General features: G+C 44.7%; 1 protein-coding gene across 1 annotated transcript in view; it reads right to left on the bottom strand.

Moving 5' to 3' along the window:
• Positions 1-8639, bottom strand: part of CCIN (calicin) — an 87749-nt gene extending 79110 nt beyond the window's left edge. The window contains exon 1 of the mRNA XM_033960940.1: positions 8600-8639. The gene's annotated coding sequence lies outside the window, so the exon portion shown is untranslated. The remainder of the gene's footprint in view (positions 1-8599) is intronic.
• Positions 8640-18419: the final 9780 nt, after the last annotated feature.

Below are 18419 nucleotides of genomic sequence, written 5' to 3'. Positions count from 1 at the left end.
GCTTAACCCACAATTGATAATTTATCCTCATGTTTGTCTAACATTGGAGACAGTGCAGAACCGCTAAAAATAACAATTGAAAATGTAATATGAGCAGTGATGGACATTATGTTACAAATTGTAGACCACAATTCAGACCAATAAGGTTGTAAGAGATTACAATGAAAGAGCATGATCTAGTATACCAATCTGAGCAGAGCAAGACCAATATAAATTGGAGTTACTTGTAGAGATTTTGGACAATATGCTCTATGATATAATGAGAGTAAGAGATGTTTACAACAAGAAACATATGTTTACAACAAGATACATAAGTTCAGAGCGGTTTACAAGAAGATACATGCAATGAGGGTAAGAGGAGTAATGGGAAGAGAAAAGCTGAAAACTAGTTGTTTATTAGTCGTTGATTGTAATTCTTTCTCATTGGAAAGACTTTACTGCACTGAATTATAATGAATGGTGGAACACTGTTTGTCTTTATGCAAAATATGAAAAAACTGTAGCTATCAATACGAATACCATACCTTCTTTCAATAAAACATGGCAGAGAGTGCTAGATTATTGTACCAATACTCACAACTGATTTATAATCTTTACTTACTATGGCCAACGATATTTACCTACTGTACCTATTATTCTGACTAGAGAATGACACGGTGGCGGTTTACCCGCGGCCACCGCATTTTAGCCGCGGGTCACCCGCCGAAAACGGGGAAGAAAACTAGCAGTCGCTGCGGCGACGGGGACAAGGTCATTCACCGCCCGCGGGGCGGTGAATGGTCTTGTCCCCGCAGTGAGGCATGAAGGATCGCGCGGTCCCCGCAGCTCACACCCGCCTGCCCAATCGATTCTAGTGTTTAGCCAGCTCTCTCCCTTCTCCTCACCTTAGTTTGTAGATTTTCTTTTTCGGCGACCCGCACGCTATCAGAGAGCCGCACACCCGCTGCTCAGTTTCGATCTTCTGCTCTGACGCAACCGGAAACAGGAAGTTGCAGCAGAGCAGAAGATTGAACACTGAGCAGCCGCGCGTGTGCGGCTCTTTGGGAAAGCGTGCAGGTCGCCGAAAAAGAAAACCTATAAACTAAGGTGAGGAGAAGGGAGAGAGCTGGCTAAACACTAGGATCGATTGGGCAGGCAGGTAGTGGCTGCGGGGACCGTGCGATCGCCCGTATTCCCGGCTCAAACTGGAAGGAGGGAGTGAAAGGGAAAAGGATTCTGGGCCAAGGGGATGAAGACAGAAAAAAAGCCCCACAGCAAGAAAGAAAGGGAAGGACAGGCAGGTGAGCCAGATGCTAGAAGCAGGGGGGGGGAAGAAAGAGGGGAAAAAGCTAGATTGAAAGAAGAGACACACTGGTATGGAAGAGGAAGATAGGGGAAATCTGGACACAGGAAGGTAACAGAAAGAGGGGAAATTATGTGCATGGGGCATAGGGACAGAGACATAAAGGGGACATGCCATGGGGATGGTATATGGACACAGGGGGGGGCAATGACAGATACATAGGGGAGATATTAGAAATGGAGAAAATAGGAGCACAGAAGCGAGATGGTTTGTGGGGATGGGACAGGGACCGAGCTCGCAGGCTCCAGTGGCTTGCACAAATTACATTGTAATGTGCCATGAAAATAAGAGGGAGGAAGGTAGATAAATAAGCCACGTGAGAGGAGCTGAAGGGTGGTAGAAAGGAACAGATGGTAAAGGAGGGAGGGAAGGGTGGTGGTGGAAAGGAATAGAACAGACATTGAAGGAGGGTGGAGAGGAACAGACCCCCAAGGGAAATGTGGAAGACAGAGTGGGAAGAAGACAGATGCCAGACTATGCGGGAGCGGAGAGAAGAAGATGGGTGCTAGACCAATTGGGGGGGGGGTTAAGGGAGAGGTACAGTAACAGCAAATGGAAGACGCAGAGAGAAGACACACAGTGGATGGAAGGAATTGAATGAGAAGATGTGGAAAGCAGAAACCAGACAACAAAGGTAGAAAAAAAAATTATATTTATTTATTTATTTTTTGCTTTAGGATAAAATAGTATATTAGTTGTGTTGATAAAAATTTATAAACAAAGCCCTGCCAGTTGAACATCTCTTTCTCTAGTTCAGCAGCAGGAACTTTGATTTATAAGAAAGGAATAAGCTAAATATTACAGTACTAAGGCTTATATGGATGCAGCGGGGACGGTGACGGGGCGGTGAATGGGATGGCAGTGGGGTGACGGGGCGGTGAAAGGGATGGCGGTGACGGTGACGGGGCGGTGAAGGGAACGGCGGTGACGGGGCGGTGCAGAGGATGGTGGGCCGGTGATGGGGCGGTGACGGGGACAGATTTTTTCCCCGTGTCATTCTCTAATTCTGACATACTTCTCTGTATACCTTCAAGAATTGATTGTACATTCCTGCAAGACTGTAAACTGTTTTTCTTGTTCTTTCTTGTTTACTTTTCTGTGGGAAAGGGAGTGGGAAAGGAGGAAAAAGAGGTAGCTGATAGGTTAAGCAGGTTCTTCTCGTCGGTCTTCAAGAGCGAAAACACATCCAATGTACCAGAACCCGAGGAGATCATAAGTGGGGATCACAATGAAAATCTGGAGCACAGAGAGGTAAGCCGTGAGGATGTCTTCCAACAGATAGATAGATTGAAAAGCGACAAATCACCAGGCCCGGACGGAATCCACCCAAGGGTACTGAAAGAACTGAGGAACGAAATAGCGGAAACACTTCGACAAATTTGTAACCTATCCTTGAAAACTGGGGAGATACCGGAGGACTGGAAACTGGTGAATGTCACACCTATCTTTAAAAAGGGATCGAGGGGTGACCTGGGGAACTATAGGCCGGTGAGCTTGACTTCGGTTCTGGGTAAGATGATGGAAGCACTGATAAAGGACAGCATCAGTGAACACATAGAAAGAAATGGACAACTGAAATCGAGCCAACATGGCTTTTGTAAGGGAAGATCATGCCAAATGAACTTACTGCACTTCTTTGAAGGGATAAACAGCCAGATGGACAAAGGGGAACCCATGGACATCATTTACCTCGACTTCCAAAAAGCCTTTGACAAGGTACCCCACGAGCAGCTACTTAGGAAGCTGCAGAACCATGGGGTGGGAGGAGATATACTCAGATGGATCAGACACTGGCTGGCAGGCAGAAAGCAAAGGGTTGGAGTGAAGGGCCATTACTCAGACTGGCAGAGGGTCACAAGCGGTTTTCCGCAGGGGTCGGTGCTGGGACCGCTGCTGTTCAATATATTCATAAACGACCTGGAAATGGGGACAAAGTGTGAAGTTATAAAATTCGCGGATGACACCAAACTCTGCAGCAGGGTTGGAACCACAGAGGAGTGCGAAGACCTGCAAAGGGATCTAAGTAAACTGGAAGAATGGGGAAATAAATGGCAAATGCGCTTTAACATAGAGAAATGCAAGGGAATAGGAACCCGATGTTCAGCTACAAAATGGGAGCATTGCTAGGGGAAAGTAATCTTGAAAAAGACTTGGGTGTGCTGGTGTATACAACAATGAAATCATCGGCACAATTGTCAGCAGCTTCAAAGAAAGCAAACAGAATGCTGGGCATCATTAAGAAAGGTATCACAACCAGATCAAAAGAAGTCATCATGCCGCTGTATCGTGCGATGGTGCGCCCGCATCTGGAGTACTGTGTCCAGTTTTGGTCGCCGCATCTCAGGAAGGATGTGGTGATACTTGAGAGGGTCAAGAGAAGAACGACGAAGATGGTAAAGGGCATGGAAGACTGCTCATACACTGACAGGCTGGACAAGCTGGGGCTCTTTTCCCTGGAGAAGCGGAGACTTAGAGGAGACATGATAGAAACTTTCAAGATCATGAAAGGCATAGAGAAGGTAGACAAGGATAGATTTTTTAGACTAGGGGGAATCACAAATACAAGAGGGCACTCAGAGAAACTGGAAGGGGACAGGTTTAGAACCAATGCCAGGAGGTTCTTCTTCACTCAGAGGGTTGTGGACACATGGAACGCACTCCTAGAGGATGTGATCGGGCAGAGTACACTACGGGGATTCAAAGAGGGATTGGATAAATTCCTGAAGGATAGGGGGATTGAGTGGTACAGATAGAGGTAGATAGGGTACAGAAAGAGTATGGTTAGAACAATAAGGGGTCTATAGGGCTAAATCTAGAAAACCAGACAGGTCATGGACCTGATGGGCCGCCGCGGGTGCGGACTGCTGGGCATGATGGATCTCTGGTCTGACCCAGCGGAGGCAACTTCTTATGTTCTTATGTTAAATGAAATTCTAATAAACATTATTGAACATAAAAAAATGTGAGGTTATCAATTGATATAAACAGCAGTATTTGAATTAACATCACATTTATTCAACCATACCTAAGATTCAGAGCCCTGACTTTTGGGACAATGAAAGTAGCACTTTAAGCCATTGAGCTAGCACTGATTTGTTGCAGGTGACTGTGATATCATAGCTAAGCAAATGATACGTTAGCAGATCACTAAGCTATGGTATGACAGGGCAATTAGAAACTCCTAAGTGGAAGCTGCTATGGCTCAATGTGTAAAAGCCACATGCTTATATTCCAGAGATTGTGGGTTCAACTCCCAGTACATCTTTTAATTGTGGCATTCTACCTTGCAGGTGCACCTTGATGATCTCACAATGAGATCAACATTATGCAGCTACACACCTCCTTTTGCAATGAAGTAGAAACCATGCTAAGGTTTGTATGTGTTTTTTTTCTGTTGTTAAGCTTTTGCAAATGAAGTTTTATGTATGCAGTCTATATAATTTTTAATGTGCTTTCTTTGCTTTCAAGAATGAGTTGATTGGAGCACTGTTTAGTGAGAAAAAAAGTGATTTTTTAGCAAGAAACCTAAAGCTGTGTTTTTCATGTGCAGTAATTATCAAATAACATTGCTGTTTGGCCAGAAAACTAGTAGGTTATGCACGTACTATTGTTGTATCGATGTGTCCTGTTTATGTGATGGTTTATTAAATGTATTTGGAGCTAAATAAAGCAAAAATAAAATCCCTGAACCCTATTTACAAGATCGCATTGGAAATGTCTATCAAACTAAAGTCTGTCTGAAGCCCAAAACTACGCTCATAAGTGTACCTCCATACAATGCCTATAAGACCTAGTTTTACAATTACTATGCAGCACACTGGTTAAGGTTACAGCCTTCTACACTAATGTTCCTAGTTTGAATCCAGCTCAGTAGCTCTGACAGAGAATAAAATATTAAACAGAATTAAAAAAAAAATCGCATGGTGCAACATTTTATATCTATAATGAAAAATGGTATAAATTCATCATTCTATAAAATACATCTAACATTTTACATCTATAAAAAAAAAATGGCATGGTGTAACATTTTACATAGAAAATGGTATAAATTTGTCATTCTAATAATGTCAAAATTATAACATTGAGGACATTGTATGGATGTCTATCTGCCATCTTTTAAAAAAAACCCGATTCTATAAAGTACATCTAAAATTATGGACGTCCAACTGACGCTGAGCGCTGCTCAGCATTCTTAAGCACGATTCTACAAAGTGCATCTAGTGGGGACGTCCAAATAAGGGCCTAAGGGCTTAGGATTGAAATGGAGAGGATACCATCAGCAATAAAGTTCCCATTTGAACAGGAATAATTATTGCAGAGAAGCACTTTGTCTGAGATCTTAATCTAAACGATTCTTTGGCAGACGATGGTCATACTCTCACTTCTTACCAAAGTACTGGAATCAGCTGCCTGCTAACATCAGATCCCTTGATGGTCTTTTGAACTTTAGAAAAGCAATAAAAACCTACCTCTTCATCTGACTCCTCAGGACAAGCTAGCATTCAGACGGTTACTCCCAAACCACTGTATTCTTAATAGATGCAGAGAACTAGAGACCCTGAAGAAACAAGTCAGACTCCTGGAGGGCAGAATCCTGAAACTGGAGGCACTTCAAGCTATGGAGGAGGAAGACAGAGATGCAGAGAACTTCAAGCTGCGGAGGAGGAAGACAGAGGACACCATCGAGGAAGAAGTCTGAGAGCTGGAAAAGTTCATAGAGGAGGCATACAGGGAGGCCATGGACTGGAGAATCACCAGCAACAGAGAGTGTGGACCGCCCAACGGACAACCACCAGGAAGAAATAGGTGATACAGCAGCGAGATCTGGAAACAGCGGAGGAAACCCACAAAAGACGAGTCCGGTGCAAGCCAATGCCAAGATGAGAGAAAATGGATGCGAACGAAGGACATAGACCTATGGCTGGAGAGATGGACATACACAAAGGACATGGACCTGCGGCTGGAGAATCAAGAGAAGATAGAGAGGACAGCAATCATCGTGGGGGACTCCATCATAAGACAAGTCGACAGCTACATAGCGGGAGGAAGACTGAATCGGCTGGTGACCTGCCTACCAGGTGGAAGAAGAAGATACGGCGGTGATGATCCATGTGGGGATGAACAACGTGAGCAGCAGGAACTACAACAGAGAAGTACTGAAGGACCAGTTCCAGATGCTAGGAAGGAAGCTGAAGACCAGAACACAGAGGATAGCATTCTCGGAGATCCTGCCAGTATCCAGGGCCGATGAGAAGAGGCAGATGGAGCTGCAAGCAGTCAACGCATGGATGAGGCACTGGTTTGTGGAAGAAGGATTCCACTTTGTGCACAACTGGACTACGTTCTGGGGGAAGAGCAAGCTGTACAGGAAGGACGGACTCTATCTCAGCAGAGACGGAATGAGGCTACTTGCAAGCAACATCAAAAGAGAAGTTGAGAAGTTTTTAAACTAGGAAGAAGGGGAAAGCTGATAATCTACCGAGAGAGAGAGTCGATGGTTCGGGAACCAGTATACCCGGAGAATACCATACAGGAAGATAGAGGGGAAGACTCACTGAAGGAAGATATAGGGGAAGACTCACTGGATCACAGGCAAGACAGACCGATAGAGACATAAGACGGAAGAAAATGCAAGAAAGAAACAGGTCACAAACTCAAGTGTATGTACATGAACGCAAGAAGCCTAAGGAATAAGATGGGTGAATTAGAAGCTATGGCACAAAAAGATAACGTTGACATCATCGGAATCACAGAAACATGATGGACTGAGGAAAATGTCTGGGACACTGTGATATCGGGATACAAGCTATACCACAAAGACAGAGTGGTTCAAAAAGGTGGGGGCACTGCCATATACGTCAAAGAGGGAATTGAATCCACTGGAGAGAACACACCACAACTGATGGATAAGTTAGAGTCTCTATGGGTCAAACTTCTGGGAACAAATGGACTGGAAACGAAGATCAGCATCTATCGACCCCCAGGGAAGTCCGAAGAAATTGACAGAGAAATGACGGACGAGATTAAATGCAACTGCAAGGGAGGCAACGCAGTTATCATGGGTGACTTCAACTATCCGGGGATAGACTGGAACCTAGGTACTTCCAGCTGCGCTAGGCAGACCAAGTTCCTGGATGCTGTAGGTGATTGCTTCCTGGAATAACTTGTCAAGAAAAATAGAAGAGGAAATGCAATACTGGAGTTAATTCTAAATGGACTACGAGGACTGGCACAAGATGTAGAAGTAGAAGGGACACTGGGAAACAGCGATCACAACATAATCCGCTTTAACCTGGATGCAGGGCTGAAATATCGGTCCAGAACGACGGCCACGGCATCGAACTTCCGAAAAGGGAATCATGAAGGGATGAGACTCATGGTGGGGAGAAAATTAAGAAGAGGATAAGCACTGTAAAAACGCTAGAGCAAACTTGGTCCCTTTTTAAGGACACAGTCACCGAGGCACTAAATCTACATATACCACGTATTGTCACTGTGTATCACAAGGCCAGGCCGGGCCCAAGCGGGAGTGGACAAAAGAGCCCAGAGCACACTACTCTGACTGAGCGGTTTATCAGTACTAATTAGAGTTGGTGGATCAAGTAAAAACACCCAGTTTTGCTTCCAACTTCAGCTTTCAAAACCCACAATTGCATTCACAGTTCAAAAAGGAAAAAACTTGCATTCCCAGTTATAGTCAAAAAATGACTCTTCTTTACCTCAGTGCAATAGTCCATAAATTCCAAGCTACTTTCAAAATACTTTCACGCAGTTTGATACAGTCTCTGGCTGGCAATCACTTTTGGCAGCTTTAGACTGGATCCGCTTCTGAACTCTTTGGATGCAGAGCTCAGGGCAGAAGGGAGTTCCTCCCACAATGACCGTTGGTTGTGGTCCCTACCAACTAGGACCCACAATCCAGTCTATGAAAACAAAAGGAAAAAGATCTCCAAACTACTGCCAAGGCTGGGCAGTGCTAATTGCCACAGCCTAGATACTCTGTGGTTCTTGCCCAAAAGGAATGCAAGGAACCCTCACAAGCCACTATGGCTTTCAGTAACCTCTCTTTTGCCTTGAAGGTTACAGAAACAGTTAGACCCTTAACTAGCACAAGCAGTCTCAGCTTAACTTCCTTTAAACCCCATCGTTTTCCATATCCCACTGGTCAGAATCAACATTTCCCTCTTTGAAGTTCATGACTTCCTCAGGGTCTAAAAAGTCTTCTAACATTTCAGCTTCCATATAGTTAGATCTGACCTGGGTGTTAGGCTGAGGTATGCTGCTGCGTGTCCTTGGAACTGGTCTCCTGTCTCCCTTCTGTTTCCTCTCCAGTTGTGGGTTGGTTCAGTGGCTGCCTCCTCTCTGAGCACTGCTGCTGGTCTCTAAGCCTCAGGATAATGAGCAACAGGTGTGACTTGTTCTCGATTAAATTGAGGGCTGAAATGTTCCTGGTGTTGTCAGGAATTGTGTCCCCCATGAATGTTAGGAGATGTGTGGTGCATCCTCCCCTAGGAACAATATCCTGAGTACTTTTAGTTCCCCTTACCCATTGTTCTCCCTTCTCTGATTCCGGTGAAAACAAATAGGTACTTCCTTGCTCTTCACTGAACCTGCCTTGCCTGGCTGTAGCTCTGAGCTGAGGTGTTGGTGTGGGTAGTGTTTTATCTCTTTGGGAGAGTATTTTCCCCTGCCTAGCATAGGTGCCCTTTCGCTACCCGGCTCAGTCCTACCCTGTGACAGTTTCAACAAAGGATCCAAGATAAAAAGAACAAAGAACCGGTGTGGCTCACTGTAGAGGTGAAGGAAGCGATCAGAGACAAGAAAACTTCATTTAAGGAATGGAAAAGGTCCCAAATGGACGAAAACTGGAATAAGCACAAACAACATCAACGCAGGTGCCATAAGGCGGTAAAAGGGGCCATAAGAGACTACGAGGAAAAAATAGCCAAGGAGACGAAAAACTTCAAGTCGTTCTTTCGATACATTAAGGGCAAACGACCTGCAAAGGAAGCGATGGGGCCATTGGATGACCATGGACTAAAGGAAGTGCTAAAAGAAGATAAAGAAATTGCCCACAAACTGAACACATTTTTTGTGTCTGTATTTACTGAAGAGGATATACGAAACAAACCAGAACCCATCAGGCTCTATGCTAGAAATGAAGACGGGAAACTGACAGGGCTGATGGTCAGTCTGGTACACAGGCAGATTGATAGGCTAAAGAGCGATAAATCTCCGTGACCGGATGGCATCCATCCGAGGGTCATCAAGGAACTGAAAGGGACTATAGCTGAACTGCTTCAACTAATAGCCAACCTGTCGATCAAATCGGGAAAGATTCCGGAAGACTGGAAGGTGGCGAATGTTACACTGATCTTCAAAAAGGGTTTGAGGGGAGATCTAGGAAACTACAGACTGGTGAGTCTGACCTCGGTACCGGCAAAGATGGTAGAGGCGCTGATAAAGGACCGAATCATCGATCACTTTGACGGACACGGCCTAATGAGGACCAGTCAGCATGGTTTCAGCAAAGGCAGATCTTGTCTGACGAACTTGCTGCACTTCTTCGAGGGAGTAAACAGGCAGATAGACAAGGGCGACCCGGTCGTCATTGTTTATATGGATTTTCTGAAGGCATTCGACATGGTTCCATATGAACGACTGCTTCAGAAAATTGTGAGTCATAGAATCTAGGGTGAAATACTCACGTGGATTAAAAACTGGCTGGAGCATAGGAAACAGAGTGGGGGTAAATGGACAATACTCGGAATGGAAGAGCGTCACCAATGGGGTGCAACAAGGTTCGGTGCTTGGACCCGTGCTCTTCAACATCTTTATAAACAATCTGGACATTGGTATGACGAGTGAGGTGATTAAATTTGCGGATGATACAAAGTTATTCAGAGTAGTGAAGACACAAGGGGATTGTGAAGATCTGCAACATAACATAATCAAGCTTGAGAAATGGGCATCGACATGGCAAATGAGGTTCAATGTGGATAAGTGTAAAGTGATGCAAGTCGGTAACAGAAATCTCATGCACGAATACAGGATGTCTGAGGCGGTACTTGGAGAGACCTCCCAGGAAAGAGACTTGGGAGTTCTGATCGACAAGTCGATGAAGCTGTCTGTGCAATGCACGGCAGCGGCGAAAAGGGCGAACAGAATGCTAGGAATGATTAAAAAGGGGATCACGAACAGATCGGAGAGGGTTATCATGCTGCTGTACCAGGCCATGGTGCGCCCTCACCTGGATTATTGCATCCAGCACTGGCCGCTGTACATGAATAAGGACACAGTACTACTCGAAAGGGTCCAGAGAAGAGCAACTAAGATGGTTAAGGGGCTGGAAGAGTTGCCGTACAGTGAAAGATTAGAGAAACTGGGCCTTTTCTCCCTCGAACAGAGGAGACAGAGAGGAGACATGATTGAAACATTCAAGGTACTGAAGGGAATAGACTTAGTAGATAAGGACAGGTTGTTCACCCTCTCCAAGGTCAGTAGAACGAAAGGGCACTCTCTAAAATTGAAAGGGGATAGATTCCATACAAACATAAGGAAGTTCTTCTTCACCCATAGAGTGGTCGAAAACTGGAACGCTCTTCTGGAGTCTGTCATAGGGGAAAACACCCTCAAGGGATTCAAGACAAAGTTAGACAAGTTTCTGCTGAACCAGAACGTAAGCAGGTAGGGCTAGTCTCAGTTAGGGCACTGGTCTTTGACCAGAGGGCTGCTGCTTGAGCGGATTGCTGGGCACGATGGACCACTGGTCTGACCCAGCAGTGGCAATTCTTATGTTCTTATGGCATTAAGAAGATTGTTAAAAACATAAGTTTGATAATTTTTTTTATAAATCTTTATTAGTTTTCAAAACTTACACAAAGTGCAAGCAAATATACATTCAGATTTAACATATAACAGCACTTATATTTGAACAAATATTAAAACAAATTACCCTATTCCTCCCCCCTTCCCTCCCTCCCTATCTGTATGTGTGTAGAAATCATCTAGGAATTAAGGAATTCAATCATTCTTCTTTTTAACAAATTCCTCCAATGGACCCCATATATATTTAAACCTTTTATTATGTCCCAATTGTTCTGCATTCATTCTTTTATACCTATAATACAAGCAAAGTGTTTCCCACCAAAAAGAAAAATTAAATCTATCCCAGTTCTTCCAGTTTCTGGTTATAAATTGCATGGCCACCCCCATCATAATCAGAAGTCTTTTTATGTGTGTCGATTAGACTCTTAGATTTCAACAATGTCCCAAATAGAACCACGTCATAAGATAATGGTATTGAGACACCGAGTACCATATTAATTTTCCCCCATATTTATTTTCCAAAAACTGAATATCAATGGACAATAAAATAACAAATGATCCAGTGTTCCTACCTCAAGATGACAGTACCAGCATCTATTAGACTTTGAACTATCCAATTTTTGTAAACAAACTGGAGTCCAAAAAGTTCTATATAAGAAAAAGAATCAAGTTTGTCTCATAAATGCTGACGCTGTACATCTCATTCTCCAAGTCCAAATCCGTGGCCATTGCACAGCTTTGTTTCTATACTCCAAATATCTCTAAGCTTGTTTTAGGTTTATTTGCCAAATATTCCGATGTTAATTTTTTTTTTTTTAAGTTCAAAACAAGTTTTATTAGATTTCAAAGTAAACAATACAGAATGACAAAAGATGAGTGTACAGGAGATAAAGTACAGTTCAGGGTACATACATCAGCTTATGCAGACATGCACAACAAAATAAGAGTATCTTCGTGTAAATGTGAATATAGAATGCAAAGAAAAAGTAAGAGATAAGCCACCAGAATGTATGATCCAAAATATATATATAACACACAAAAGGTCATGGGGCAGTATAATCAAGTACAGGCTTCCACACAGCAAGGAAATGAGGCAAAGTGTTAGACTTTTCAGAAAATACTTTTTCATATTTGCCTGTGATGCATAGTGCGTTCCACCACATATGAAATTCCACTTTAGAGAGATCCTTCCAGTTATATAGTATGATTTGAATTGCTAAGGAGATCATAATGGTGAAAAGACTAACTTCGTCCATAGATAGCGACACTGAAAGGGCTTGGTCTCTTATGATGAGTACAGAGAACGAAAAAGTGTCATTAATATTCAGAATAGAGCATATGAGGCTCCACACCTTGTCCCAATATACTTGAATAAGTGGACATGAAAAAAGAAGATGTTCAAGGGTTCCCACCTGTTTCGTACATGATCAACATAGGGAGGATATTCACTATAAGCTTCCCCTAATATGGCTAAAATGGTGAATGCTTATACCAGTCCCAGTTGCTCTGAGCAATACTATGAGTCGGATGACTAGCGCGTACTCGGGAGACCCTTGATACAGCACCGTTTGGCGCGAAACATGTCGGGTTAAACTCCCAGACGTTGGCTGATAAGAGCTAAGTATTTACATCACCCTTATATAGAGCAAATCATTTTAAGAATATATGAAGGATTCTTCACGGTTCTATAACATAGAAAAATATGAGCAGCCGATGATGAAGTGCCACATAAATCTCCACGCAGTCATAAGATAGTACAGCGGTGGAGTGGTGGGGCTGAGGCATACTCATGAAAAACTGAAAACATTATCATGTGAAACGGTTTTGCACTGGTCCAGCTTTGTGATATTTTCATTCATTTCAACATAGGGAGGAGGCATTCACATCTATTTTGGTAGACAAAACCAGTGTCCATACCGCTCTGTGCATTACAAAGAATATAGATTGCAATAAAGAAGCAGATCTGACAGATTTAGAGAATGGCGTCGATACTCCAATCCAATCAATAGCATCAGAGGGCAGGTTTAGGTAGCTGATGCCACTTGACTTCTAATTCTTGAGGTCCATTGAAAAAGGACTTCTGCATGAGTTTATACCAGAAGGACGCCCTGAAATGTGTGGCAGCCGTCGTATTCAGGATGGTATGTAAGCCAGAAGCATCAGACAATGAAAAAGCGAGATATTAATTTTTTAAAATATTATATTTTATTAATTTTTTTGGTATAGAAAGCAACCCAAAAAGAAAATACAATTTTCTTCAAACCGCTTAGAACCTAACGGATGTAGCGGTATATAAGAAATAAATTACATTACATTACATTCACAAAACAGCAAACAATACAGCTAATTACCAAAGAACTTCACATAAGTATATATTGTGAATCCCCCACACCCAACCACCCCAACCCAACAGATCCCACCCCCCATCCACCCTTCTAAATTTCCTCCACAGCAATAATCAGCAAACAAACACAGGTTCTCAGGCAGAACTAACCTAAGACAAAAAAAAGGTGAGGGGGATGGGGAAAATACCCAACAGGGAGCTACAGCAAGTGGCACTCAAGTAGACTCTTTCCAGGTCAAATAGAAAGGACATAGTGTGACGGCAAATTGCCGTCAGTTTAGACATAAGATGTAGGGAGTCCAAATGAGGCCAGACCCCACAGAAACTCAGGACACTCTGCTGTTTCCAATGGGCCGCAATTTCCAGACGCGCTGCCGTAAACAAGTGCAGAGCAAAACAGTGGCGTACCTAGCATATGTGACACCCGGGGCCCATCATTTTTTGACACCCCTACCAACTGTATGAAAACATGATTTTTAGTAACAATCCACACATCACGCATGAGTGAGTACCTAGGAAAAGGCAGCATCTTGCATACTGCAATGAGCAGTTCAACATCAATACACCCATTGTAAAACTAAACAAGCCAGACTAGTACAGATCAATCCTGCAGTCAATCCTAACAAAAAACCATGTCTTTCGAACACACAGAACACAGAAAACACCTTTGCCTAGTATGGAATATGTAATTACAAACTAACCCCTCCATCTTTTACAAAACTGTAGTGTGGATTTTAGCTACGGAGGTAACAGCTCTGACACTCATAGAATTCTGAGCATCAGAGCTGCTACCACCACGGCTGGTGCTAAAAAACGCTCCACAGTTTTGTAAAAGGGGGGATAAAATAGAAATACATAGACAAAGGTTAAATTGAACCAGCAAGAAGCTGGACTCTGCATACAATGCAACACCACAGAAACAGTGACACATGTCTCCTAAAACAATAAATAAATAGAAAATTTTTATTCTACCTTTGTCTTCTGTGGTTTCTGCTTTCCTCATCTTCTTGTAACTCTCTTCCTTCCATCCACTGGCATCTTCCCCTATATGGCATCTTCTCTCCTTCTATGCCCCTTCCAGAAACTGTATGCCTCCCCCTTCCATCTCTCCTTTCAACCCCATTGGTATGGCATCTCTCTCCTCTCCTTCCCTCTCCCACACCTCTCCTCTGCAATCCCTTTCCTTTTTTCCCTCATTTTCCTTTTCAATTTATTTTCTGCATCTGTCTAGATTACGTTCTTACTACCCTCTCATCAATGTCCTTTTTTACTGTCTACTTAAAGCTTGCCACCTCTTTTCCTCACCCCTCCAGTGTTTCCCTAACTCAATCCTTTTCTCCCCATCATGTGCCCTCCTTTTATTTATCCCCTCCTTCCATCATGTACTCTCTTTCTCAAACCTTTCCATCTAGTACCTGCTCCTCTCTCTGTCCACTTCCATCCAGCATCTGCTCCCCTCTTTCTCTCCTCCCATTTCCTTCCTGCATTTGCTCCCCTATCTCTCCCATCTGCACTTCCATCCAGCATAGGCTCCCCACTACCAATGTCTGCCCTTTCTCTCTCCATCCACCCCTCTTCAATCAGCATCTGCCCCCTTTCTTTCCCTCCAATATCCTTCCCCCTTATGTCCCCCTTATGTCTCTCCACTTTCTCTGTACATCAATTCCATCAGCACCACCCTTCCATACCACCCTGCCCCCTTTCTTTCCCTCCACCACTCTTCCATTCCAGCAGTCATGCTCCTTTCTCTCCATTCATGCAGCAAGGTCCCGTGATGACTGTAGCTGCCGGCTGCCATTCCACCCCACTCCGACGTACTTGCTCTGGAGTGGACTCGGCAGCCGCATGCTAGAAGGTCCCACGATGACTCGTCTGCTGGCTCTGCTCCAGAAGTAAGTTACATCAGAGGGGGTGGACCCGGCAGACGCAGGGAGTTGTGGCAATGTCCCACTATGACGGCATCTGCCAGGTCCACCCCCTCTGACGTAACTTACTTCTTCCGGAGCAGAGCCAGCAGATGAGTCATCGTGGGACCTTCTTGCACATCAGCGCGGCTGCCGACTCTGCTGCAGAGAAAGTAAGTCAGGGATAACGTGACCATTTATTTTTTCATCAAAAGAGGACATCTATTAATTGACTGTGTATCCTTTCTTTCATTTCTTTCTTTCTGCACTCAGGCCCAACAATTGTTCCTTTCTATTCCCTCCCTCCTTCCTTCCCATGTCCTTAGTGCCCCCAGTGCCTCCTTCCCGTGTCCTTAGTGCCCCCAGTGCCTCCTTCCCATGTCCTTAGTGCCCCCAGTGCCTCCGTCCTGTATCCTTAGTGCCCCTAGTGCCTCTGTCCTGTGTCCTTAGTGCCCCCAGTGCCTCCTTCCCATATCAGTGCCCCCAGTACCTCCGTCCTGTGTCCATAGTGCCCTCAGTGCCTCCTTCCCATGTCCATAGTGCCCCCAGTGCCTCCATCCTGTGTCCAGTGCCCCCAGTGCCTCCTTCCCGTGTCCATAGTGCCCCCAGTGCCTCCGTCCTGTGTCAATAGTGCCCCAGTGCCTCCGTCCTGTGCCAATAGTACCCCCAGTGCCTTCCAGATTTTGTCCACCCCCAAAGCCAGCCAGCCTGCCTGCCTACCTATCTCTCTCCCTCCCTGCTGTGCTAAAGCCAGCCAGCTTGTCTGCCTACATCCTTCCCTCTCTGCCGTGGAAAAAAAAAAGCCTCTCTCCTTCCTTTCCCCCAGTCTGCGCCGCTGCAGTCTTACCTCCCCCCTGCTGCTGCTGCTAATCGCCGACAAGATATCTTCTTTCCAACATCAATTCTGACGTCGGAGAGGACCTTCCGGGCCAGCCAGGCAGTGATTGGCTGGCCCAGAATGTCCTCTCCGATGTCCGAATTGATGTCAGAAAGAAGACTTCTTGTCAGTGATTAGCAGCAGCAGCGGGGAGGTAAGACTAATGTGACCATTTATTTATTTCATCAAAACGGGACATCTATTAATATTCAGTTCCGCCATAGTCCCACCCCCAATTTCTTCCATTCATTTTCATGTACACACAATATCTTAATTCATAATGGTAAACATAAAATATATTAAAAAAAACCCACAAAGCACACGGTACGCAGAGAAAATGTTAATTATCATTTACGAGTTTCAGGGGTTTTTTCAAAGATGTCAAACAGATTACTTTAAAATATGCAATGTCACCTCAGTAACTATAGAAAAATAGACACTTATAGTGCAAAATATAGACAGCAGATATAAATTCTCAAAACAGACACATTTTGATCACTAAATTGAAAATAAAATCATTTTTCCTACCTTTGTTGTCTGGTGATTTCATGAGTCTCTTGGTTGCACTTCCTTCTTCTGACTGTGCATCCAATCTTTCTTCCCTTCTTTCTTTTGCATTCAACATTTCTTTCACAATCCAGCCCCATCCCCTTTGGGTCCAGGTCTCTCTCTCTTTTCCCTCTATTACCCTCCCCAGATCCAGTGTCAGTTCTCCTTTGTACCGTTGTTCCAGGTCTCCTTTTCTCTCCCTCCATCTCTGTCTAAACCTCCCATAGTCCTGTATCTTCCTCCTGTCTTTCCCCTTTCGTCCAGGCCTTTCTCTCTGTAGTCTTTCTAATCTGCTTACAACACCCCCTCTTTCTCTGCCTCTTTCTCTCCTTCTTTCCTTCCTCCCTCCCAGCAGATTTTAGCATATCTCCTCCTTTTTTCTCCTCAGATCCAATATCTGTCTCCTTCCTCTTTTCCTCCTCCTAGGTCTATTTTCTGTCTCCTCCCCTACCCTCTGCTCTGGCATCTCTCTCTCCGTTCCGTTCCTCCCGTTCTTCCCTGGTCTTCCTTCTCAATTTATTTTCTGTCTCTGTCTAAATTCTTTTTTATTATTCAGTCCTCAATTTCCCTCTTTCACTGTGTCTACCTATAGCTTGCAACCTCTTTCCCTCACCCCTTCCAGTATCTAACTCTATCCTCATCCCTCAATCCAGCATGTGCCCTTTTTCCTTTCTCCTCCCCACTTCCTTCCAGCGTCTGCTCCCCCTCTCCCCCACACTTCCATTCATTGTCTGTCCCTCTCTCTACCCCTTCCATCTACTGTTCACATTCTCTCTCGCCCCTTCAGTCACTGCCCTCTCTGCCCTTTCCATCCAATGTCTGCCTTCTCTCTTTTCCATACAACATCTTCCTTCTTTCTATGCTCCTTTCATAACTATCTATCCTGTGCCCCTTCTCTCCTTTGTACCTGATTGATTTCAGCTCTGCCACCTCTCCATTTTTTTCTCTCTGTCACCACCCCATCCCCTATGCTCTGGCATCTTTGTCTTCCTTCGCACCCCACAGTCTGGTATCTTCCCTTCCCTGATTCTCTGGCATCTCTCTCCTTTCCTTTTCTTCCATCTTTCCCTCTCCCTCTATGCTCTGACATCTCCCCCTTCCTTTTCTCTTAGGCTGGCATACCTTCCTCCTTCCCTCCAAGCCCTGGCATCTCCTTTCATTCCCTCCCTCATCTTCCTTCTCCCTCCAGCTGGGTACAGCAACACTCTCCCCTGCAGCTCTGGACTTCCCCACACCTGCTCCCCCAAAATTGCCATGCTTCGGTTCCTCTTCTTCCTTCCTCCCTTCCCCCGCGGGACTCTGTGGCACCATCAGCTCTTACTCCCTCTAATGCCGGCCCTGCAGCTCTGGACTTCCCCACACCTGTTTACCCCCCCCCCCGGATCGCTATTATTTTAAATGTTATGGCAGCCGCGGCGCTGTATCCGTCAGAAGAGACTTCTAACCTCAGCCTGTCCCGGAACTCTTCCTGCAGCAGCCGCTCGCCTAGGCGGGAACAGGAAGTCACTGTTGCAGGAAGACTTCCGGGGCAGGCTGAGGTTAGAAGTCTCCTCTGAACAGATAGAGCAAATGCGG

Source organism: Geotrypetes seraphini, chromosome 1, assembly GCF_902459505.1.
Source record: "Geotrypetes seraphini chromosome 1, aGeoSer1.1, whole genome shotgun sequence".
NCBI classification, from domain to species: Eukaryota; Metazoa; Chordata; class Amphibia; order Gymnophiona; family Dermophiidae; genus Geotrypetes; species Geotrypetes seraphini.
This window is presented reverse-complemented; position numbering and strand designations above follow the sequence as displayed.